Raw genomic sequence first — 23,931 nt, forward strand, 5'->3', positions numbered from 1 at the left:
CAATACAGGGAACGAGAAAGGCTTCAGCTGTGTGTGAACAGCTGCAGCTCCGACAATCTCCCCAGCACAGTGTCGGTTGTCCATTTGCCAACGTTTGTCTCTAGTTGTGCTTTCTTTCTTTTTTTTTTTTGGTATGCGGGGCTCTCACTGCTGTGGTCTCTCCCGTTGCGGAGCACAGGCTCTGGACGCGCAGGCTCAGCGGCCATGGCTCACGGGCACAGCTGCTCCGCGGCATGTGGGATCTTCCCGGACCGGGGCACGAACCCGTGTCCCCTGCATCGGCAGGCGGACTCTCAACCACTGCACCACCAGGGAAGCCCCTCTAGTTGTGCTTTCTTAAAGGTCACCAGTGACCTTTAAGTCACCAAATCCAGTGGCCTTTCTCAGGCCTCATCTTCCAACTGACCAGCCCCTTTCTTAAACGCTCCCCTAGTGAGCTAACTCTCTCCCCTGCTTCCTTGACAGCTCTTCCTCTGGCTCTTTTTCCTTTTTTCTGCATCCTCAGTTTGTAACTCCCACAAGCTTCTGTCTTTAGCCCTTTTCTTTCTCTACTCTTCCTCTGTCTGGGAAAACTTTGATTTCCTTTGGTGGTATTTTAGTTGAGACTTTTTTTTCCCCAAGTAACAGTAACTAGTTTAGGCACAAGGAGGGTTTACATTATAAGGTGTCTACAGAGCCCAGTGGAAAAGTGAGGGTGAGTCTCAGTGGGGGCTGAACCCAGGACCTAGTAGGCACCCAGGAAGCCAGGCAGTTTGCTGAGGAACTGGTCTCTGCCTCTTTGCATGTCTGCTCACGTTCTGTTCCTAAATGTCTCTTTAACTTCTCCCTCCTTTTCTGGACTAACCATCTTACCTGAGGCCTTCACGACCTCTCTAGTGATTTCCCTGCTGTTGGTCTTATTTCACCAGTCTGCCCTCTGCCTTGGGTCCCATGCTTTAGAGGGACCCCCTCTGGCCCACTTTGGCTATAACTTTTAGGAGGAAAGAATCCACAGGGCCAGTGAATGCTTCCACTCAAAGCCACAATTCCCTTTCTAGAGCCTGTTTCCTGGGCCTGGGCCAGTCTTTTCCTCCAGGTGCATTCTCCTGAGGGCAGACCACACAGTTGTTGTATTTACTCCCAGGCTTAAAAGGTGCCCAAGGGATAGTTGTCTGTTGGAGAGAGGTATGGTAAGGTGGGAGCAGGACTGTGAACAGAGCTTGGACGTGTCCACTGAATGTACTCAAGGCTCCTTGTCATGTGGGATGAAGCCCGAGTTGAGAAGTGAGGGTGGCCAGGGGCCAGGGGCCAACTTTCCCTCATTCTACCTCGTCCCAGCATGGAACTCTGAGAAGTTCAAGAACTCTGTATTTGAACCTGGACTTTCACATTGTTGTGAAGGGAGGATGTTGTGTGTGGGAGGATGGAACATATTTTACTTCATAGTTTGTTGGTGTGATTTATAACTTTTAGACATGTGGCATGTGGACCTCCACTTGTACTAACTCCCTGGGCTGCGCAGACCTTAGGGGGCAAGTCTGCATTTCACTATGGCCAGTTTTAAATATATATATATTCCCTAAACAAGGCTCTGATTATGTCATCACCTGCCTCGAAGCTTTTGATGATGACTACTCCTGCTTGCTGGGGAGTAAGTGGCTCTGGTTGTTCATTGTTCTGTGTCAGATAAAACTGACAATCAAGTGGGACCTGCCTTTCATCAGAAAAAGGGTCAGGCCAGGCTCGAGTCTGCAAGGGAGCAGCTCGCTGCTCAGAGCTCACAGGGGAAGCTCAGAGAACAGAAGACATGGCAGCCTGACAACTAGCAACTGGAGCCTCAAGCAAAGATGGTGTAAGTTGATGCAGACAAGTGTCAGAAAATCAAAGTCAAGTCTAAGGCAGGCTGTCAAGAAGTGGCCAGTGTGAAGTTGTTGAGGAGAGCAGGGCACACACCAAGGTAAAGGAGAGTTGATTCCTGGGTCACTTTTGGCCTCCGTTCCAGATTTTCCTATAGTTCCCATGTGCCAGAACTTGTCCTAGCCTAACCCATGTACAACCCTTCCAGGGGGTGGGAGTGGACCACGGAAACAAAGCTTAGTAGTTAGCAGTACTCAGCAACAGCTTCCAATGAGCAACTCAAAACAATAATGAGCATACTATGTTTAAATCAAACATAATGAGCATACTATGTTTAAATCGAACAATAATGAGCGTACTATGTTTATAATCGAACAATAATGAGCGTACTATGTTTATAATCGAACAGTAATGAGCGTACTATGTTTAAATCGAACAATAATGAGCGTACTATATTTATAATCGAACAATAATGAGCATACTATGTTTATAATCAAACAATCTCCTATTGAACATCTTTAAAGAGATTGAATTTGGATATCCATTGAGACCAGGAAAAGGATAAGTGGGTAGGACTGAAGTTGAAGAAGGTAGACTAAGGCAAGATGATGTTCCAGAACCTTCTCCTACTTCTGAAGTTGAGTCAGGTGCTCATGCTGGGAAAGAAGGTATAGGACTGAATCCAGGCTTAGGCTTCTGTTGGGCACAGCTCCATCTGCCGAAGCAGTGCAACTTGTAATGTTCTCATTTCAGATATGCAAGGATAAAGAGCTTCACAGAAAAGCTGTTGTGAACTTGGGAGACAAATAGGTAACTTTAAAAATAGGGAACATGAAGAAATGCATATGCTAGGGAAAGCCTTGAGTTTAAATTAAAAAAAAAATACTACTCGTACTTTATTTATTTATTTATTTTTAATAAAAAAAATACTACTCATACTTTATCTATTTATTTTTGGCTGCGTTGGGTCTTCGTTGCTGCGCGTGGGCTTTCTCTAGTTGTGGAGAGTGGGGGCGTCTCTTCGTTGCGGTGCGCAGGCTTCCCATTGCAGTGGCTTCTCTTGTTGTGGAGCACGGGCTCTAGGCTCACGGGCTTCCGTAGTTGCAGCACGCAGGTTTGGTGGTTGCAGCACATGGGCCCTAGAGTTGTGGCGCACTGGCTTGGATGCTCCACGGCATGTGGGATCTTCCCAGACCAGACCTCAAACCCATGTCCCCTGCATTGGCAGGCGGGTTCTTAACCACTGCGCCACCAGCGTAGTCCCAGGCTGGCTTTTTACATAAACTTGTTTTTGTTCAAATTCATTGATAAGGGCCCTAGTGGAGGGACATCCTGCCACTTTGGATGTCTTAAGTGGGCTGATGTCTTAAGAGGTCTGCCTTGTGAGGAGCTTAAAGAGTCCACTTACCCAGCGCTTCTTAAACCGGCATGCATCAGAGCCACCTGGCAGTGCTTGTTCAATATGCAGAATTTATAAGAATATTTTTCTTGTTTATCCAGAATAATCTCTTGAAAGCAAATATAGTAAGGATTTCATTTCTCACAATAGACCAAAAATTATTTTCTATATTTAAAAATTTTTTAAAAGCTACTTTAGCTTTACTAGGGAAATTTTTTTCTAAGGGAAAATCAAATCTCACTTGCAGAAACTTGGGAAAGGGCAAAATCAAGTTAAAAATTTCCCCCTATGAACTTAGAAATATTAATAAAAGCAAAATGTTCTAAAGGTTACATCGGTCAGGGTCCTGACCCCTCTTTCCCCCCCCCCCAAAAGCCTTATATTGAGTCATTAGAGAATATTGTAATATATTCTCATTAGAGAATATACTCTAATACATTAGAGTATATTGTAATATTGTAATAATAAAGAGAATATTGTAAACTATTTGCAAGAGACGTGTTGGGCTGAGATAAAGAACAAGGGATGCTACACAACTCTTAGACCAGTAGGTGCAGGAGCCATTACCACCACTAGACCTGAAAGGGCAAGGGAGCCCTGATCCAGTTAAGGGAACCTAGAAAGAAAGCAGATGGAGAGGGCCGCCTGGCAGGAAGGAACCAGGGCAATAAATATGCCACCCTCATTGGCCAACTCTTCCAGAGGCTAGAGAGCAAAGGGAGCCCATGGATGCAGTCCCCGTGGCTCAGTGTTGGGGGGCAAAGAGCAGGTGGAGAAGGGGAGAGAATGGATCCTGAGGGACAAATGGAGAAAATCCAACATCCATCAGAGGTGTCTAAGTGACAGGAGTGGCTATTGTGTATCTTAACAAGCACTGAAGAAAACAGTAAGATTTCCTTTCTACCGTCTTGTGTATATTACCCTGTAGTATGTTTATAAGAAATGTATTATCCTTAAGTGTTATGGTCTTGTATCTGGGGAGGGGAGCAGAATCCTGTGCCCCGCTCCCAGACGTATAGAATCAAGTCTCACCCTGGAAGGGGCCCAGAAATCTGAGCTTTAAACAAGCACTCCAAATGATGCACACACAACTTTTAGAATCATGGAGCTACAAAATGAAAGGCTGGGCTGTAGCAGTTACGTTGGTAGGAAAGTGGTAACAGTTATCTATGTTGAGAAAACAACTCTACACAAAAAGTATGTATGCACATAGACAAGGGAAGGGGTGAGTTCTAAAACTTATTTTCCCATGATAATGTTCATGTAAGAGCCTATAAAACTAAAAACACTCAGAGAACTTGGGGCAGGTGAAACATTAGGTCACCACAAGGGTCTGAGCCCCCTCCTGAGGAGTCCCAGGACCCCAACCGGGTACCTAGGTTCTCTTGGTCCCTGTCAGAGCTGCTCAGAATCCCAGTCTCCCAAGCCAGCTCAGTCCTAAACAGACATGCAGAGGGAACGTCTGTGGCTTGAAAGAGGAAGGTCAGACCCTGACCTGGCTTCACAGGACCCCACAAGCCTTTTAGGTATCAATGGGCAGGCACCCTCCGTGGACAAGTCTTACCTTCCCCTGCTCCTGGGGTGAGTGGCTGAACCTTTGGTACTTGGGCTGGGGAGTTTGGTTTCCTTGTCAGCGGTTCCCAGGTGGTGAAAGTTATCTGCCCAAGGTAATGTTAAGCACAAGGGAAATAACCCTTGGGGCTAGAGACAGCAAGGTTGTTCTGGAAGTTTCCAAGGCAGCACAGCTCTTGTGGCTGTGTCCCTATGGAGGCCCTGAGCTGGGCTTTTTGCCTCTCCTTGAAGTCTTCTGTCTTTGACTGGACTGCTAATGACCTGTGAAGCTTGGGACAGGGCAGGGGAAGCTGCAGGGTCAGCCTAGCTTCCCCCAAGAAGCCAGTGAGTTGCCTGCAAAGAGGAAATTCAACTGTAGGCCTCAGGGCAGAGAGAGAGGCCTTCTCTAACCCCAGAAGTTAGGAAATGCTCATTATATTCTATGTAAAGGGACCTCCAATACTTTCTGGGCTGACACAGAGAAGGACTATTTATTTCTCAGCAATGCTTGTCTGAGTTGGCAAGCTTGGGCTGGAGCAGGGAAAAGCAGATACAAAACAATCATGTGATGGAATTACACCTGCTGAGATAAAGAACAGCGTGGCTGCCCGAGCAAACATTCTTGCAGACTCTGCATTGCAAACTCTGGCTCAGGAGGTGCTGGGTTAATTTGTCTTTTGCCAACTAAAGGCAAATGGAGGGAGGCAGAGCCTGGCAGCTTCTCCAGGTGCCTGGTGACTTGAGGATCACTCTAACCGCTCCCCTCCTCCACCACTGCCCTCCCACCCATGCCTAAATAGCTGATATGAATTTGCTCCACTTCATCAAGGAGCAAGGAAATGCACAGCTCTTTATTTTTCCAAATCAACTGAAATGAAGCTCTGAGTCCATTCTTGGCCTGGCTGGTGGGATCCCTCTTCCCTTAATTATTATTCCCCTAATTATTATTGAAATTCCCTCTTCCCTTGCACTGGGCAGTACTAGAATCCAGGCATTTGCTTGGTAACAGGAAAGTGGGACAAGGGTCTGAGATAGTCTATAAAAAAGCCACCATTATTAATATTGCTTCTTTTATTATGAGATGCAGATATTGGACTAAAAGATTTCTAATCATAGTGTCTACTTCACTGCAGGCTCTGCCGTAAGAGGGCCCTTGACCATGTCTTCAAGGTCATAAATTAGAGATTGTCCCTGAGGCAATAGTTTTGTGCCAAGTTTGGGGTAGAGGGAGGGTAGAAGGAGCTTTAAGGAAACTTTAGATCTTCCGCCCATAATCTGGGTCATTTTCCCCATTCTTTGCTATAGATAAGTAATATAATTGCTCATTTTCATGTATATAGCCATATAAACAGCTGAGAGCATCCTCCTCTTCTCCCCAGATTGCTGCCACTGAGACCCTCCTACAGAGGCATTTTGGAGGCTTAACTGCTAGGCACCAACTGCTCTCCCAGAGCCCTACAACCTCCAGAGCCCTGCACAGAGGAGGCAGGATCTCCACCATTTGAGGATGCCTCCCCGTTAATGTCCCCCCAGGCTTATAGAATTCAACTCTCTCCTTCATTCGGGAAGCTCCAGCTTCTCTCCACCCATCCCCACTCCATCCTCTGGGGCACCTCCAGCTTAATTCTTTCTTGGGCCTGACCCTTGAATTGTAGAGAAGCCGTTAATTAGCTCATTAGCTTACTGCCGTCATCCCCCAAGAAAAAATCAGGAGCCGAGACCACTGAACGTAAAGCCTTGGCTGATTTGTAGAGCCAGTGAAGAGGAACAGAAATTGTTCATTTGTTTTTCTTTCTTTCTTCCCTATAGAAGAAAGGAAAATAAGCCTCGTTTGATTATCACAGCTGAAATTCTGTCACCAGAGAGTCAGTGCTTCATGTGGGATATTGCTGTCTCCAAGGGATCCTAAGATGTCCCCTTGGCAAAGTTAACAAAGTATTACAAGCACCGGAGTTCCCTGGTGGTGCAGTGGTTAAGAATCCGCCTGCCAATGCAGGGGACACGGGTTCGAGCCCTGGTCCGGGAAGATCCCACATGCCGAGGAGCAACTAAGCCCGTGCTTCATGACTACTGAGCCTGCACTCTAGAGCCCACGCTCCACAACAAGAGAAGCTGCCACAGTGAGAAGCCCGCGCACCGCAACGAAGAGTAGCCCCCGCTCACCACAACTAGAGAAAGCCTGCGCGCAGCGACAAAGACCCAACGTGGCCAAAAATAAATAAATAAATATATTTAAAAAAAAAAAAGTATTGCAGGCACCTTACTAATAGGTGTTCATTTGACACAGCCAGACGGTGGCAGGTGGGAGAATATGGGTGGGGAATGTGTGTCTTGGGGAGGCCTAGCTTTGCCCCACTTTACATTCAGGTCAAGTGGCTGGCTTTGTGGTTGGCCGTATCAAGTGACGCTGACCAGGAAAGCCTCTCCTCTTTCTGTTGAAGATAAGCTTGCACATTTCCTGTGGATTTTTAGGGCTGGGTCACTGCATCCTAGGGAGGTAGCAAGGTGGGGTGATTAGTTTGGATATCAAATCACCTGGGAGTTATTGCTGTTTTATAAGAAACAAAGAATGACAAGGCCAAGTTCACAATGAGGAGGGAATCAGAACATAGGTTCACATAGTGTCTGGCAAGGCACTGAGGGCAGAGGCCTCATTTAGTGCCACTACGGTGGGGATTGGCGGCGACTTCATTAAACTCACAGGGTCAGGGGCAAGCACTGGGACAAGGTCTCCCCAGGACTGCCAAGAACCACTAGGCAGCTCCTGGGTCCCATCGGTATTAACAGAAGCTACAAGCAGCCTCTTGTTGGAATCAGTGCAACCTTGGCACTTCTGTTCTGTGCCTCAGTTTTCCCCTCCCTAAAGTGGGGATAATAACATACCTACTCCATGGGGGTGTTGTGGGGATTTGTTAGTATATTTAAAGCACTTAGAAGAATGCCTGGCACATTGCAAGTGTTACATGAATGGTAACTGTTGTAGTTATTGTTGTCTGTTTAAAGCCAGGTGGATCACAGAACCAGGAGCCTCAGGCAAGCCTGTGGAGCTGCAACTAGAAACAATTATTTACACTTGCTTCCCGCCTACCTAGGGCTACAGATGAAATAATAGCTGTTAAACCCTCTTGGAGCCTCCCTGGGAAGGGCAAAATACCTGGATTTGCCACCACAATCCAGGTAACAAAGGCTCTTACCTGGGATTCTGCAGGTTAAATAGACACTACCCCTAGGTGGTAAAATACCCCCTTAATAGCCACGGTTTGAGCGGCTTTGCAAGGCTTTCCGGTTCCAACACATCTCTGTCACGGGCTTGCCTCGGAGCCTAAGTTGTCTCCAGTGCTTCCAGGAGTTCTGAAGAGGTAACCCGGTCTGCAGCCAGATTGTGTGGATCTTGATGCTGTACTCACTAGCTGAGAATCTTGAAGAAGTTACTTAATTTCTGCATCTCAGTTTGCTCATCTATAAAAGTAAGACTAATGAAAGTACCCTCTTTATAGAGTGTTTGGGAATTAAATGAAATAGTATGAGTAAAGGTTTAGCAAAGTGCCTGGTAAACCAACACTCAGTAATTGGTGGCGATGGTGGTTTTAGCTAGAGAAGCCATCAATTAGTGATTTAATAGTTATTAATCCACAAATACTCGATTTTTAAACATTTTATAATAAAATTATTAAGTATACAAAAATGTTGAAGAAGTAATTCAGTGAACACCTTTATACTCACCGTTTAGATTCAGTAGTTGTTTTCTCTTTGCCATTTTTCCTGCTGTTCACGATTTTGTGTGGTTATTTCGCTATCATGTGCATGTGTATTTTTCCCCTCAGTCATTTGTAAGTTGCAAGCATCATGACACTTCACTCCTAAATGTTGCTACTTCAGCATGTAGCTACTCCAAATGAGATTCTCCTCATTACCATTACTAAATCTAAAACAATTGACAAAGATTTTTAAATATTTTCTAATGCTGAGCCAACATTCACACTTTTTCTGTTGTTCCCAGTATGTCTTTTAGAGTGTTTTTTCCAACTAGGAACCAATCATACATGCATGCATTGTGTTTGGTTATGTTTCTTTAAATCTAGAATCCCATCTTTCTTTTATAGGGCCACTGACTTTTGAAGAGACCAGGCCATCTGTCTGATAAAATGTCCCACGTTCTGGATTTGCCTTATTGTCTCCTTGCAGTGCTGTTTTCAGTGGGAATTTTGAGATAGGATGAAAAAACCTGGAGCTTGAATCTAGGGTCCCTGGGCTGTCCCAAGGACATATAATTCTACTGCCCATAGGAAATGGGGGAGGAAACCAAAAAACAAGGCACACTCATGTTTTTGAAACTCTAAACCTATTAAACACTAACTTCCTATTCTCCTCTCCCCCAGCCCCTAGCAACCACCATTCTACTTTCTACGAATTTCACTATTAAGAGCCTCATATAAGAGGAATCTTACAATGTTTGTCCTTTTGTGATTGACTTATTTCACTTAGCATGATGTCTTCAAGGTTCATCCATGTTGCAACGTGTCAAAATTTCCTTCCTTTTAAAGGCTGCATATCATTCCACTGTATGGATATACCATATTTTGCTTGTCCATTTGTCTGTTGGTGGACACTTGGGTTGTTTTCATCTTTTGGCTGCTGTGAATAATGCTGCTATGAACATGGGTGAATAAACATCTGTTCACACCCTGCAAGGCACACTCACTTTTACCTTTTATCTTGGAGCTAGCCCTCATGCCGCCTCCAGTAACTGGTAACTTTAGAAAACATGTTTTAAATCCAGTTTTCTTTTCCATCATTTTCTCCCTTTTACTAAAGTCTAACATAAAACTACTCCTTCAGTTTTGCCATTATCTGAAGCTTACAGCCATCTATGAGAACAATCTGGACACTACTCAAAGCAGATATTTCTATGCTTCCTAATGTGGCAGGTATATTGATTATAATAATATCAAGGTGTGAGAAGCTGAAAGCTCCAAGCTTTTAAAGCCACCAAATGTAAAAGGTCAGAGATGCCCTTTTAAATCTATTTAATGAATTTTAAAAATTTTAATGGGAACCTGTTAGGCTCCCATACTTTAGGGGGCTGTCTTATTAAAGGTATTTATTCCAAGTTCCAAATTAACATGTGTGATTTATTATCTAGCTGCCAACAAAATACAAGAGGAAGCAAGACAAAGAACAAACTCTGAACTGGGTGATCAGAAGATGGGGATCCAGCATCTGAACTCTTTTCATAACCATGTGATCCGGGGCAAAAACCTCCACTTTAAGTGGTTTAGTTGTCTCATCTGTCACATGGGAAGTTGGCTGATAGCCCTCAAATGTTATGATAGCCAGAGCTACATTTTATTTATTTGCAGAAATCAACAATAGGGAGGCAGTTGAAGAAATGGGAAAGCCCTGAAGTTGAGTTCCAGCTTTCCTGCAAATTAGTTGGGTGATCTTCAGCAGATCCCTTAATTTTATGAGTCTTTTCTAACTTTTCTAACTTTTCTAACTTACAAAATGGAGATGATAAATATTGCAGAGCAGTGATAAAGATTATAAGTAATGAAGTATGGTGGAAGGGCTTTGTAATTTTAAGGTGCTATAGGATCCCTTGAGAGTTGTTACATGGAGGATTTTAAGCCATAAAGAGCTGTACAAATGTAAGGTATTTACTATAGAAGTAAGGACACTACTCTTAGTGACTTACTTATACAAACTCACAACATTTTACATCAAAAATGGATTCTAAATCCTGCTCCCCACTTCCTAAGAATCCATTCTCTATTGGTCCTTTTTCCTTAAACTGCCTTGGATATTGTGGTAGATCCTCCCCTCATCCTTACTTTGTAAACTTTCAACAGCTGTTTGAAAGTGCTTGCTTTATTTTACTCCAGAACTTGTTGCAACATATCTTGTTTTAACAACCCTCCAGCCTGCCAGTGGAGCTTTGGTTTTGCCAGCTGTGATGACTCTAAAGCCCTTCATCAATTCTTTTGAGTCCTGGAACACTTGATCAGCTAGTTGGGTTGCAAGTTGCTTTAATCACTGAAGAGCAAGCAACTTCCCAGGCTTTGCCATGTTTTACAACCTGCAGTTTAATAATGATTGTTTAACAAGTGTTCCTCGCTGGAGCTTCAAATAGTCCCTATCAACGTTTGTTCACCCTTCTCTTAATAACCACACAACCCTCTCTTCTAAGGAACTCCCTGTGTTTCCAGTTCAAATAGGGAGTATTTGAGGAAAAAGAACACGGGAATAGATGAGCTCAGAATTGAGCTAAGAGCTCCAGGGATTACAAACTGTTTTAGAGTTGAGGATGGTATGCCAGGCTAAATGATTCGTATGCATAAGAATTACCTGGAATTCAAAAAAAAAGCACAGATTTCTGGACCCTGACCCCAGGGGTCCTCTTATTAAGGATTTATGAGGCGGGTCATTTAGAATATGCTCCTCAGGTGGTTCTTTTTTTAATATAAATTTATTTATTTATTTATTTTGGCTGCATTGGGTCTTTGTTGCTGCACGCAGGCTTTCTCTAGTTGCAGCACGCGGGGCCTACTCTTCGTTGCAGTGCACGGGTTTCTCATAGCAGTGGCTTCTCTTGTTGTGGAGCATGGGCTCTAGCCGCACGGGCTTCAGTAGTTGTGGCTCGCAGGCTCTAGAGTGCAGGCTCAGTAGTTGTGGTGCATGGGCTTAATTGCTCCATGGCATGTGGGATCTTCCCGGATCAGGGCTCAAACCAGTGTTCCCTGCATTGGCAGGTGGATTCTTAACCACTGTGCCACCAGGGAAGCCCTGTTTCTCAAGTGGTTCTGTTGCAGGATTCCACATGTTTAGAAACTTGTGGAGAGAGCACTGTTTCTCCTACTGTTTTAAGCAAGTTGATTCTAGGCAAGCCACAAACTTACTGTGCTCAGTCTCCGTGTTTATACACGGCCATGAAAACAGCAACTGCCCTCCCAACCTCACGGGTTTGAAATGGGAGTAAAATGAGGTGACAGACATGAAACCATTTTGAAAAGTGAAGAGCTCATACAAGTGCAAGCATCCTCTTGCCTCAAGGGAGCAGACCCCAGCTGACAGCATCCTGCCCTACCCCACTAGGTGCTGGCAGGTATTCATTTGAAGGGAGGGAAGTTCCACTGACCTGCCTTTGTCCACTTGGTCCAGACAGGCTCACCTAGGTTTATGCCTTTCCCAATAGAGTGCTATAGGACCACACATATTTTTGTCTGAAATCTTGCCAAAAGGGATCTGGGATGACCCTCCTAATAGGCCCAAGTCCTTCTTGAAATCTAGTTACATCTGTATCATTAATGAGCCTGTTGATTTCATGTTCTACAATGTCACATCCTTCCTGGGCCACACATGCCTTCTCTTTGAGCCAGGGCTTGCACCTGAGGGTTTGCAATCCACATCCGCCCCTCGTGCTTTGGCCGTGTTCCCAGGTACAGTATGTACCTTTTGAAGTTCAGAGTGATCAACTTCACGTTAATCTTTTCTCCCTCACTCTATTCTAATCTCTTTGGCGAGAACTTTCCCAGGGTATTCTACCCTTTGGGGCTACATTTATCTTGGGGAGTATCACTTCCAGTTAAAGCACGCCGGATTTCTCTTTCAGATATATTGGGCAGCCTACCAGCAAGACCCTTGACTGTCTGTGGCTTCATTTAAATATTCTGCAATTTCCAATGAGTGGCTGAGTGTTTGCAATTACCCTGGCCCCCTAAAGAGCAAAGAGGGGCATGATTCCTCTCCTAATGCCTGATAAATTCTTCCCTTTGCTCACTCTCTCATTCATTCACTTGTTCATTCAGCAAATAATCATTGAGCACCTAAGATGTGCCAAGCATTGGAGACACAGCACAAGACAGACAATAATCCTCTTGTGGCATTTATGTTCTAATGGGGAAGACAGCCAGTTAATGAGTGAGCAAGAAAATTTAAGGTAGTGGTAAATATTATGGAGAAAGTCATACACTGTCGTGTTATGCAGAGTGAATGGGGCTGGGGAATTCCTACTGTAGAGTAAGTAGTCAGGAAAGACATCTCTGAGGAGGTGACATTTGAGGTAAGACTTGAATGAACCAACCTTGGAAAGATTGGGCCCTGGAAAGCTGTTACACAAGTTTTTATTCTGATTTTTAATACTTCTCTGGTATTTTGCAATGAAAGGAAATCCTTAGAAAGTCTTACACTCTGATCACAATGACATTATTATAAATTATTGCTGTTAATACACACCAGCACACCAGATCAAGTACTCAGCACATGCCCTGCCAAAGCTCTGTGCCCTTTTCAAAGCATCTCTTTGGTCAGTAGTGGCAGTAGTGGCAAATGAGCTACAGGATCCCTCAGAATAGACTCCTGAAAAGATCTACTTCACCCAACTAAATTAAGCAGTTTACTAAAGTGTTATGCTTTCAGAGCCCTGGGAAAGGGCTCCCGCCCCTCAAAATATCCTAGAGTTTCCAACTATATCCTGGAGATTGAAAGTCTTTCTAACCAGTTTTTCATTCTGTAGCCAGTTAAAAGGCTTAAAATGCAATACCGTTAGGAGAAGTAGCAAACTGGCCCTACATACACACTATGGTTCTACAGAAGATACAGACTCTTTCTGGAAGGGGAAGAGGGACAGCAAGAGAGAACTAGAAAAGGAAAGTTGGGGGAGAGGGAAGAGTTGAAGAAATGGGAACTGGAAAGGTGGAAAGGCTGTGTGTCCTTGAGCAATTTATTTAGTCCCTAGGGACGGGACTGCAACTTCTCTAGACCTCTCCAGAGCCTGAGGCAGGCGGGCACACTTGGAGTTGGTCAGATGCATTGGCTGTGGCTGGTGTCTGTCTCTTGTGCCCCCATTCTGAAGACTTGTTCCTACATTTCAGAAGGTGGATTTCCCCATGAGAGGGAGCAGTGTGTATCTGGAACCATATGCCTCAGAGGAAGTGTAAAGTGCCTAATAATTAATGCCCAGGGACAGTAGGAAAGTAACATCTCATTAAGCAAATGATTCTTCATTTCTAAAAAGGAGCCTAGTGGGTAAGACAGGTCTCAACTGGGATGAGACCTCCATTAGTACTATCACCTGTCAACCCCACAGGAATGCTGTGTGAGGTCTAACGGGACAGGAGATCGGGTGGATGGGGTGGGGTGGGAATCCGGAGGGGTCGTTCCAGCACTGAGCAACCTACTCTCATACTCTGGGCCCCAGTTGGAAGGGTGAAAAGAGTGGGGAAAACAGATGGAAAGAAAAGTCCTAAAAATCTATCTGGACTAATTCAATGAATATTTAGAATAATAAAGTAACCTGAATAAATCCTGAAGCCCTCAGGAAGCTCAGTTTCCCAGAACCATAATCAAAGAAGGTAAACCAGGAGCCAAGAAGAAGTTAAACTTGCATTACAACCTGTAGAGATGCAAAACTCTAAAAGAACACTAAAGGGAATCTGATTTGTAACCCAGGAATACTTCTTAAATTCCTTTTTCTCTCCTTAATCTGCACCGGACAGAGACTTTTACTCACGGGATCCCTCAAACTGTCCCCTGTACCCAGGCCACATGCTCATTCCCCCTCTTCATTGCCCCCTTCCCTTTCCTCCCTCCTCTCCAATCCCATTTCTCTTCATCTTCCAACTCAGCATAACAAAAGCCTGTAAACTGATTTGGAAAAGACAGGATTGACCTTAGAACAGTGCTGTTCAGGGAAAATAAATGAACCACATATGTAATTTAAAATTTTCTAGTAGCCATGTTTTAAAAAGTAAAAAAGAAACAGGTGAAATTAACTTTAATAATATATTATGTTTAACTCAATATGTCCAAAATACTATTATTTCAACATGAAAACAATATAAAAATTATTCAGGAGAGATCTTTTATTTTCATACTATGTTCTTGAAATCTAGTGTGTATTTTTCACTTACAGCGTTTTAAAATGGACTGACCACATTTCAAGAACTTAATAGCCCCACGTGGCTAGTGACCTTATTGGACAGTGCAGCCTTTTAGGGTAGGTGAGTGGGCAGGGGGAGAGGAAAAATTGGGCCCCAAATCTAGCAACATAGCCTGGTTCATGAAGATGTTTTCACAAGTTGGTGCAATAGCAAAATTACAAGAAAAGAGACAATGTGCTGAGTTTCACTTAGAGGCAAACGCATTCAACTTTAAAGAGATTGTATCCCTGCCAAAGTAAGATGCCCCTCACAGAAATAATTATTTATGAAATGTTAGTAGTAATTGATGGTAGTTTTATTCTTCTTAACGTCATCCTGTAGTGAAATAAAAAGATGGTAACTAGTGCTCCCAGACCATGAAGTCCAAATGTGAGGAAACCACTGTTTTATAGCACCCATAGTCTTTTATATATATTAGCCCATTCAATCATCCTGACAACTGCATGGTATATATGTTTTTTGGTTGTTTTGAAACAATCACTTTCAGAAAAGTTGCAAGTACAGTGTACAGAACTTTTTTCCTTGAACCACTGAGAGTAAATTGTTGATTTGAGGCCCTATCACCCCCGAAGTTTTAGTGTGTATTTCCTATGACATAACCTACAAAACCACAATACAGTTAGGAAAATTAGTAAGTTAACATTGATATATTACTATACAATAACTTAGGTCCCATTCAAGTTTTAATAGTTGTCTCAGTTATGTCTTTAGTTTCCTTCAGTCTAGATTCCTTAGTCTCTTTGACTTACATGATTGTGATGCTTTTGAAAATTACAGGCCAGTTATTTTGTAATTAAGAAGTATTTAGGGCTTCCCTGGTGGCGCAGTGGTTGAGAGTCCACCTGCAGATGCAGGGGATGCGGGTTCGTGCCCCGGTCCGGGAAGATCCCACATGCCGCAGAGCGGCTGGGCCCGTGAGCCTGCACGTCCGGAGCCTGTGCTCCGCAACGGGAGAGGCCACAACAGTGAGAGGCCCGTGTACTGCAAAAAAAAAAAAAAAAGAAAAAAAAATAAGTATTTAGTGGGGAGTTAATTTAAAATATACAAATATGGGTGATCCCTGACAGTCCAGTGGTTAGAATTCAGCGCTTTCACTGCCGTGGGCCTGGGTTCAATCCCTGGTTGGGGAATTAAGATCCTGCAAGCTGCGCAGTGTGGTGAAAAAACAAACAAAACAAAACAGAACATCAATAAATTGCTATTAATTACTTTCACCCTCCTGCCCCCCACAGTACTATACAAATATCCCATTACTCATCAAATGTTTAATTTATTCAGTATGTCTTTTGATGCTTGGATTGCCCCCAATTTAGTCAATAGGAGTCCTTCAAGCTGCCTGTCATGTCCTTTTGACATATCCCCATCATTCTTTAAGCAGTTTTTTGCTTTCCAGTACAATGTATTCTTTCAGGTTTACCTTGTACTTCTCCTGCCTTGTGCTGGGGCGTTTCCGCACAGATATCTTCCTACTTGCCTTGGGCTCCAACAACCCACACCAGACTTCCTCTGCTTATCTTCCAACCTTATAGTAAAGTTTTAATTTCCAAGAATTTTCTTATTTTCTGAACTTTCTTCCTTCTTCCCCTTTCTCCCTTTCTTCTTCTTTTTTAAATAGAATACTGTTCTTGTTTCATGAGCATTTTTTCTCTGATCTCTCTGATGACATTCATTCTAGGACATTTAGTTCTCTTCTGTTTCCTTCAGTGTTTCCGTTTCTTCTGAGTTCTTTTGTACCGTTAGTTGGTTTGGGCCCCTGTCTTTCCTGTCAGAGGCTTTTCTCACACATCTGATGTTCTTAGCTTTTGTTCCTGTATAAGAATGAGGCACTAAGAAGCCGACTGGAATTTGGGGGGGAAGATAGAGATGCCAGATGAAATACAGGATGCCCAGTTCAACTTGAATTTCAGATAAGCAAGAAATAACATTTTAACATAAGTATGTTCCATATATTGCATGGGACATATTTATACTAAGAAATTATCTGTTGTTTATCTGAAATTCAGTTTACCTGGGCATGCTGTATTTTTATATGCTAAATTTGGCCAATCTAGGTGGGCTCTGAGTCAATAACTGGGATCCCAATTTTTCTTGGGCCTGTCAGTTTTCTCAGAAAAATCCCACAGTTTGACCTTTGGGCTATAAACCCAGTAACTAATGTGCCACAGACCAAGCGTGGGAAGGGAGCGGTGTTCAGACTGTCTTCAGTGTCACTATCCACCCCTCTTCAAACTGTGTCTAGTGTCCCTCTCCCAAATAAAATCCTGGAGGAGTGTGGGAGGGGCAGCTGCCTGGAAGGGAGGGTTCAAGGAGGGGAACTAGAAGTGATCTGAATGGGTTTTATACAAACTTTCAACCAATTCTCCTGTTTTTAGGCCTGTCCAGCACTCCGACCTTTGGAGGTATCCATTGCCCCAGTGTCTGAGTCTTTCTGGAATTCTGAGACTGATTGTTTCTCCTGTAAATTTAGTTTTCTGCTTTCTTTGACTATTGTTTCTCTCATCTGCTGTGTCTTTATCTAGTGTATTTTAGTCTTTGTGGGTTTATGTCACTGGAAAATTCCTTTGCTGAATTGGTTTTGTGAGAATAAAGATAAATGTGAGTGTTTAATCTGCCATGTTTAACTTGACAACAACGGTTTTTCTATTTATTTTATTAGTCAGTATACCTGTAATGTGTTACATACTCAAATGTCCTGGGAAAAAGGTGTTTGGGTAAACCCAGGATTTTCTCTTCTTCTCCCTTGTATCCCCTGCCCTCAATGAAACACCAAAGGTGACACTGATACAGGTTATTTGGCCTTCTAGACCTGTTACTGTGGCACTGTTGGCTCCCCAAGGAGAGCTGGACTAGAGTGCCTATAAATCTTCAATCTTAACCAACTGTGAGTTTTAAACCTAACCATTCCCTACAATCTGTGGCTTAGAGCAATGAATTTAGATACGGTAGGGTTTACTGTTATTTATTGCTTTACAGTAAGTGCTGTTTGCTCGTGGTAATTGGTTTACAAAAGCTCTTCAGTCTCTAATAAATAAACATCCAGGGTCATTTGTTAAGTTGGAAGGTGAGGGGGGTTCCCAAGGCTCAGTGAGGACTGAGAACCTTGGTCTTTGCCTAGTTCCTTGGACCACCCTCTGAAATGAGCCCAGGAAATTGCAAAATTAGTCTGATCACTTTCAAAAATTTATTTTCTACCAACTCATATTATCATAATTAAACTAGTTGCTACACATGGCAAATATTGTAGGCAGTAATATTCAGGGTGACAATCACCATAGTCAAGGAATGGAAGGGAATAGCAGGAATGCGGCAGGGGTACCATGAGCTCTCACTAGACTTGGCCCCATTTTACAGATGATGAAATAGGCTCAGAGAGCCTTATAACAAGTAACTGGTGCCACTGGTATTAAAATCAAGTCTGTCTAATGCTGACTCTTAGAGAGCGATTTAGACCCTCTGAATTTAAGAATATAAAAGGTCTGTACTCATTCTGGGAAAGCAAAGGGTAAAACTGAAGAACTTTCTGTAGAAGGAAATTTCCTGTTCTATTTGGCAAACAGAGTTTTCCACAATGGATTATTTCTCTAGCAGATATTGCAGGGCAGTGGGATTTGGTGGACAGTTGTCGGGAAGTCTTCTGTTTTGGTGGCAATATCAGCCAGACAAAATCAGGAAGAATGTATGGCAAGAACTGGGAATCTCTCTTGGTTCAGTCCACAGTTAAACAGCACTGATTTATTTTACAGTGGATAAGCTCATCTTCAGGAAAACCAAGAGACCTCTTGCCCTGACACAAAAACAACTCCAAGCTTGATGGGACCCAGACCTGGGCCTGCCTGTCACCTCTAGGTAGGGAGGTGTTAGAGAGACAGCTGAGTTCCTGTGAAGAGTTTCATGTGAGAAGGAGAAAGATGCATATGTCAGTTACGCTCATGTAGTCTGGAAGAGTCTGGCAATGTTAGATTTCTATGTTCATTTTAATTGTTTTGATATCTTAACCTAGTAATAAATTGTCAGTTAATCATTTTACACAATAATAAAAGGTACATAAAACATTAGTGCTGCTTCCTGCTCAGGGCCCCCTCCCCAGCATGGAGTGTTATTGAGATACATTTCATTCAGATAAGTTGGCAATTTTATCAGAGTTAGAGGACACTGACAATTATCCCTCATGCTGCTGCAGACAATGTAAAAAGCCTCCAAGTTCTAATTCCCTTTGGCCCCAAGAACATATCTTACAGAAGGAGCAGCTTTGGTGGCCCTGGAGAGTTTGGTCACCAAGTTTCATTATTTTGATTGAAGGGAAAGCCCATATTCCTGCTTTAGAACTTAGAGCCTAGGGGTCAGTAGATAGGGAGGTAAGTGATTAATAAATGTGATAAAATCGGCATTCCGTGTTAAATCTAAGCTACATGGGTATTTAACTCAGGTTTGTATAAGAACATTCTTGAATTCTTTCCAACTACCACGGAGATCAGAGTGTCCATGGAAAGCTGCCATGCACAGACACTGGAAAGACAGAATCATTCCCAATTTCTGCCGTGTGACTCCAGTATGACCTTGCTGATGTGTCTGAGTTTTAGTCCCTTGATTTAAGTGAAACCTCTTTACAAGGTTACCAGGTAGAACAGTACTTGTCAACCTTGACCTGGCGAAAAGCAAGAGCCCTTCTGAGGTTGTTGCAAATTCCTGAGAGATTTCAATCTCTCCTAGTGAGCCCCTCCCACCAAGTGCATGACATCAGGAGAAGCAGCTGTGAAGTTAAACAATGATGGGGTAATGCAACTCCAAAAAGGTTAGAAATTCTTAATAGCGTAAGGTCCTAAAGCTACAGAGTAAAGAAATGACTTGACTTTATGGTGACTAATATGACAATCTCAGCACTTGGTTTGGGCGCTGTTGCCGAAGGAGGAAGGAGGGGGAAGGAAAGACGGAGCCGGGGGCGGAGGGAGAGCTGCCTCAGTTGTGACAGTTCTGCTAGACCATAAATTAAGTTAATTATTAGTACCAGCTGTTACTTATTATTTAATTCAGTAATGCTGCTCTGTAATTCTATAACTCTTAAGTTGGCAAACCACTTTGCAATGGAGCTGTATGAAAGATCCTATATAAAATTATGTTTACTGTTCTCGTTATTATAGTTTAGGAGTTACTTGACCAAGCTGGTGTGGTCATGAATTAAGAAGATGAGCTGCTAAGGAAAAAGCTGAGAGAAAGCTGAGGTTTGTTTTAAGCCAGTTTGTCTATAATTCCAGCCACCAGGAACAGAAGGCCTGTGGATAAAAGTTAAATAGGATGAAATCTGCAATGAAGCCAAAGGTGTGGGTTCTAGTTCTGATTTTTTCGTCCTTTTGACCTTTTAGAATGGAGATGAAATGAAAATGTTTGTCTTGTATCTACCTGCCCAGGATGTAATAGAGAAAAACTAGCCTCTGGGAGAGAAATAACGCGTTCTCTTAAGAAATGCATTAAGTAAGTGTCAGGTGATGTAACCCTTGAAGGTCTTCTAGCCACAACAATTTCACTTGAAAGCTATTAATTTCAGAAACAGAGGACAGAACACCCTGGAGTTTCAAATTAATACTCCCTCAGTACACCTGTGTTAGATAACTTTCAGGACTGTAGGCAAAATAAGTCCACAGGACGATTAGGAAAACGTCTGCCTGTCTACATAGAGAGTATACCTTATAGCATCAAAATTTTTCTTTGACTATTTAATGTAAAGAATTATGAAAAAATATAGTAATACTTAAAACTTTACAAGGAAAATTTTAAACAAATAAAAATAATATGTAGGAACACTAGAAAGCGGAATCATGTGAGCAAAGTTCTCACATTCAATAACTACCTAGTGAGCACCGACCTACTTACATGCCAGGCACTATAGTCTCTTAAGGCAAGGCTCAGCAGCCTATGGCAAGGGGCCCAAGAATGGCTTTGGAAATAATTTATAGTGGTTCAGTATTTAAGCTGTGGAGAGGCAAATAGGGGTGCTACCCTGAGTTCATCCCAGCCTTTCCCAGCCTTCCTGCAACCTCATCCCCACCTCCACTCCCACTGAACTTCTGGAAGCTAAGAGATCATCCTTCTGGGGTCCCCCAAGGCTCATTCCAATAGGTTGGTCAAGTCTTCTGCCTTTCCTTGCAGCTATGCCCACTCCCCCGTTTGGTTCACTGGATGTCAGTGAAGGAAACCCTTGGTAGCTACTTCTAAAGGTCCTGATCCCAACTTTGGAGAGTGTTTCTAAGAGAATAGGATAGCCAGTGTCCCAAGTTTCCCATCTAGAGGCTCCATTTGCATCTGGAATATTGGAAGTCATCCAGCTTGCTGGCCTGCTTGCCTGTACCACAAGGCGTGGATTATAATGGGAGTGTCTGGCAAAGTAGGATGGCTCAGTCCTCAGCTGTTACCCACTGAGTCCACACCATTGCTCAGGCATTGTAGAAGGAGGTCGCACAGCCCTAGCCCTTGATGGACTTGTAAACTCAAGTTACATTTTTACATTTAAAAGAGGAACTTAAAAATACGCAGGTTAATTCTACTTCCTAAATATTTATTGCCATTCATTCAGACCATTAAACACTAACTTTTTGAAACTCCAGTTCTCCTTGCACTCACTAATGAAACATTCCCAATAATAGGCCTTTTCTCTTTCTTAAGTGTTCTTCCATGGCTTTTCCCTTTAAACTAAACTAAGGAAATAGTATCATAACTGAAATCTTTCCCTATTCAGGTAGAAATGAGCATTTAACTTAAAACTAATTGCAGGCCAAGCTTTAAAGGGCCATTAATTAGTAATGGTACCAGAGGAGCAAGGTGACTAGATGGCTGAAATTGGGCAGAACAAGCCTAATTATTTGCTTCTTATTCCATCTGACAATATTTGTCCTTCAAAAGCACATTTAATTACCAAATGGGGTAACTTGGTAGAATTTCAACATAGTCCCTGGCACGTGGGAAGCTCTCAATAACTCTTCTCTGCCCTGTTTCCCTCTTCCTTGTGCCTTCTTTGCTTTCTGCAGGCACTCATGTCTTCCAACTCATTATGAAAAAAATGGCTTGAACTCCTTCAACTGTTCTCAAATGAAACCCGTCTCTTTGGTATGCCTTTCCTGGTCTGACTCCCCTGATAACCTTGATGCCACCCCCTCCAGGCTCCTCTGCAGCCCTGCTCTTCCAGTAACCCCTTCTCTACGGTGTATCTTCATTACCTTCATCAACTAATGCATTCCTTTTTTAAAAAATTAATTTATTTTATTTATTTATTTTTGGCTGCGTTGGGTCTTCATTGCTGTGTGCGGGCTGTCTCTAGTTGCGGCGAGCGGGGGCTACTCTCTGTTGTGGTGCGCAGGCTTCTCATTGCGGTGGCTTCTCTTGTTGCTGGGCACGGGCTGTAGGCGCGTGGGCTTCAGTAGTTGCGGCTCGTGGGCTCTAGAGCACAGGCTCAGTAGTTGTGGTGCACAGGCTTAGTTGCTCCGCGGCATGTGGGATCTTCCCGGACAAGTGTTTGAACCTGTGTCGCCTGCACTGGCAGGCGGATTCTTAAGCACTGTGCTGCCAGGGAAGCCCTGCATTCCTTCTTAAAGTCCAAAAAACTTTCAATGCTTTTGCTCCTTAAGTTACCGGTTATCTTCTCCTACATAGCCAACCTTGGAAGAGTAGTCTACCCTCCCTCCCTCCAATTCCTTATCTAAAATCTGCCCCTTGCCTCTTGCAAGCTGGCTTCTGCAGCAACTAAGACTGCTTTCCCGGAGATCAGTAATGACTTCTTCTCATTCCTCTTCCACCTGTTCATGGCATGTGATGTGCTTAGCTACTCTCCTGATTAAATTCTTTTGACTGCCTTTATCTGCCACTCTATCGTTTCCCGTGTCAGTACCTTAAATGCTGCTGTCCTCAAGTACCCATTCTTAGTTGCTCCTACTTTGCTCAATTAGTGCTTCTATATCTGGATGCACATAAGAATTACCTGGGAGCTCTTTTATCATGCAAACCCAGATTAAATCCAATGAAGTCTGATTAAATCCATACCAATTAAATCTGATTCCTGATACCACCAAGAAATTGGATTTGATTGATCTGGGGTTGAATCCTGGCATCTGTCTTATTTTTTTTAAACAGATGCTTTTTTTAAAAAAATTATTTATTTATTTTTGGCTGTGTTGGTTCTTTGTTGCTGCGCACAGGCTTTCTCTAGTTGTGGCGAGCGGGGGCTACTCTGTTGCAGTGCGCGGGCTTCTCATTGCGGTGGCTTTTCTTTGTTGTGGAGCATGGGCTCTAGGCACGCAGGCTTCAGTAGTTATGGCACGTGGGCTCAGTAGTTGTGGCTTGCAGGCTCTAGAGCACAGGCTCAGTAGTTGTGGCACATGGGCTTAGTTGCTCTGCGGCATGTGGGATCTTCCCAGACCAGGGCTCAAACCCGTGTCCCCTGCACTGGCAGGCGGATTCTTAACCACTGTGCCACCAGGGAAGTCCTGGCATCTATTTTTAACATGCTCCTTAGGTGATTCTCAAGTACAGCTGGGACTGAGAACCATAGCTCTAGAATATCAATTTTTATCTTTAGGTCTTACATTCTCCTGATACATAGACCCAAATTTCCAGCATTCACTTTCTGGGTGATCCGAATCAAACTCATGCTCCCCATTCGAAGAACCTCTGTCTCTGTGTTTATAGGGCTACCACTCTCACATTATCCCAAGCTGGAGACCTAGAAGCCACCCTTAAAATTTTCTTTGGCTTTGCCGCTCAATTCACTTATTTGCCATGCCTTGTAGATTTTAATACTGACCCATTTCAAATCCATTCTCCCTACCACCATCCTATGCCCCATTTTAGGAGCTTGTTGCAGTAACTTCTTACTTGGCATCTTCACCTTCAGTCTCTTTCCTCTTCATTCCATCCTCCACATGCTTGTAGAAAGGTCTTCCTGGAACACAGACCTGATTGTATCCACTCAGTAACCACCACTGGGGGGGGGGGGGGGGGGGAAGAAAACCACCATTGGATTACGCTTACCCAAGAATAAAGCCCAAATTCTTTAGTGAGGTGCTCACAATCTGACCCCAGTTCTCTAAAACCACTCTCTTCTAGCCTAGATTCCCACCCCATGAGGTTCCCCATAGTGCAGTCATGGTTCCTGAATCATGACATATATTCCTTCTTGCCTTTGCTTATACTATTCTCTCTGTCTAGGACTGAATTCAGCTC

At 43.4% G+C, this 23,931-nt stretch overlaps 1 long non-coding RNA gene across 1 annotated transcript in view; it reads left to right on the forward strand.

Moving 5' to 3' along the window:
• Positions 1–23,931, forward strand: part of LOC113622873 (uncharacterized) — a 38,610-nt gene extending 14,679 nt beyond the window's left edge. The window contains exons 2-3 of the long non-coding RNA XR_003433705.1: positions 17,097–17,181; positions 23,917–23,931. This is a non-coding gene — a long non-coding RNA (uncharacterized LOC113622873). The remainder of the gene's footprint in view (positions 1–17,096; positions 17,182–23,916) is intronic.

This window comes from Aethalodelphis obliquidens, unplaced genomic scaffold, assembly GCF_003676395.1.
Source record: "Aethalodelphis obliquidens isolate GAN/ISIS:26980383/991018 unplaced genomic scaffold, ASM367639v1 scaffold10, whole genome shotgun sequence".
Classification (NCBI taxonomy): domain Eukaryota; kingdom Metazoa; phylum Chordata; class Mammalia; order Artiodactyla; family Delphinidae; genus Aethalodelphis; species Aethalodelphis obliquidens.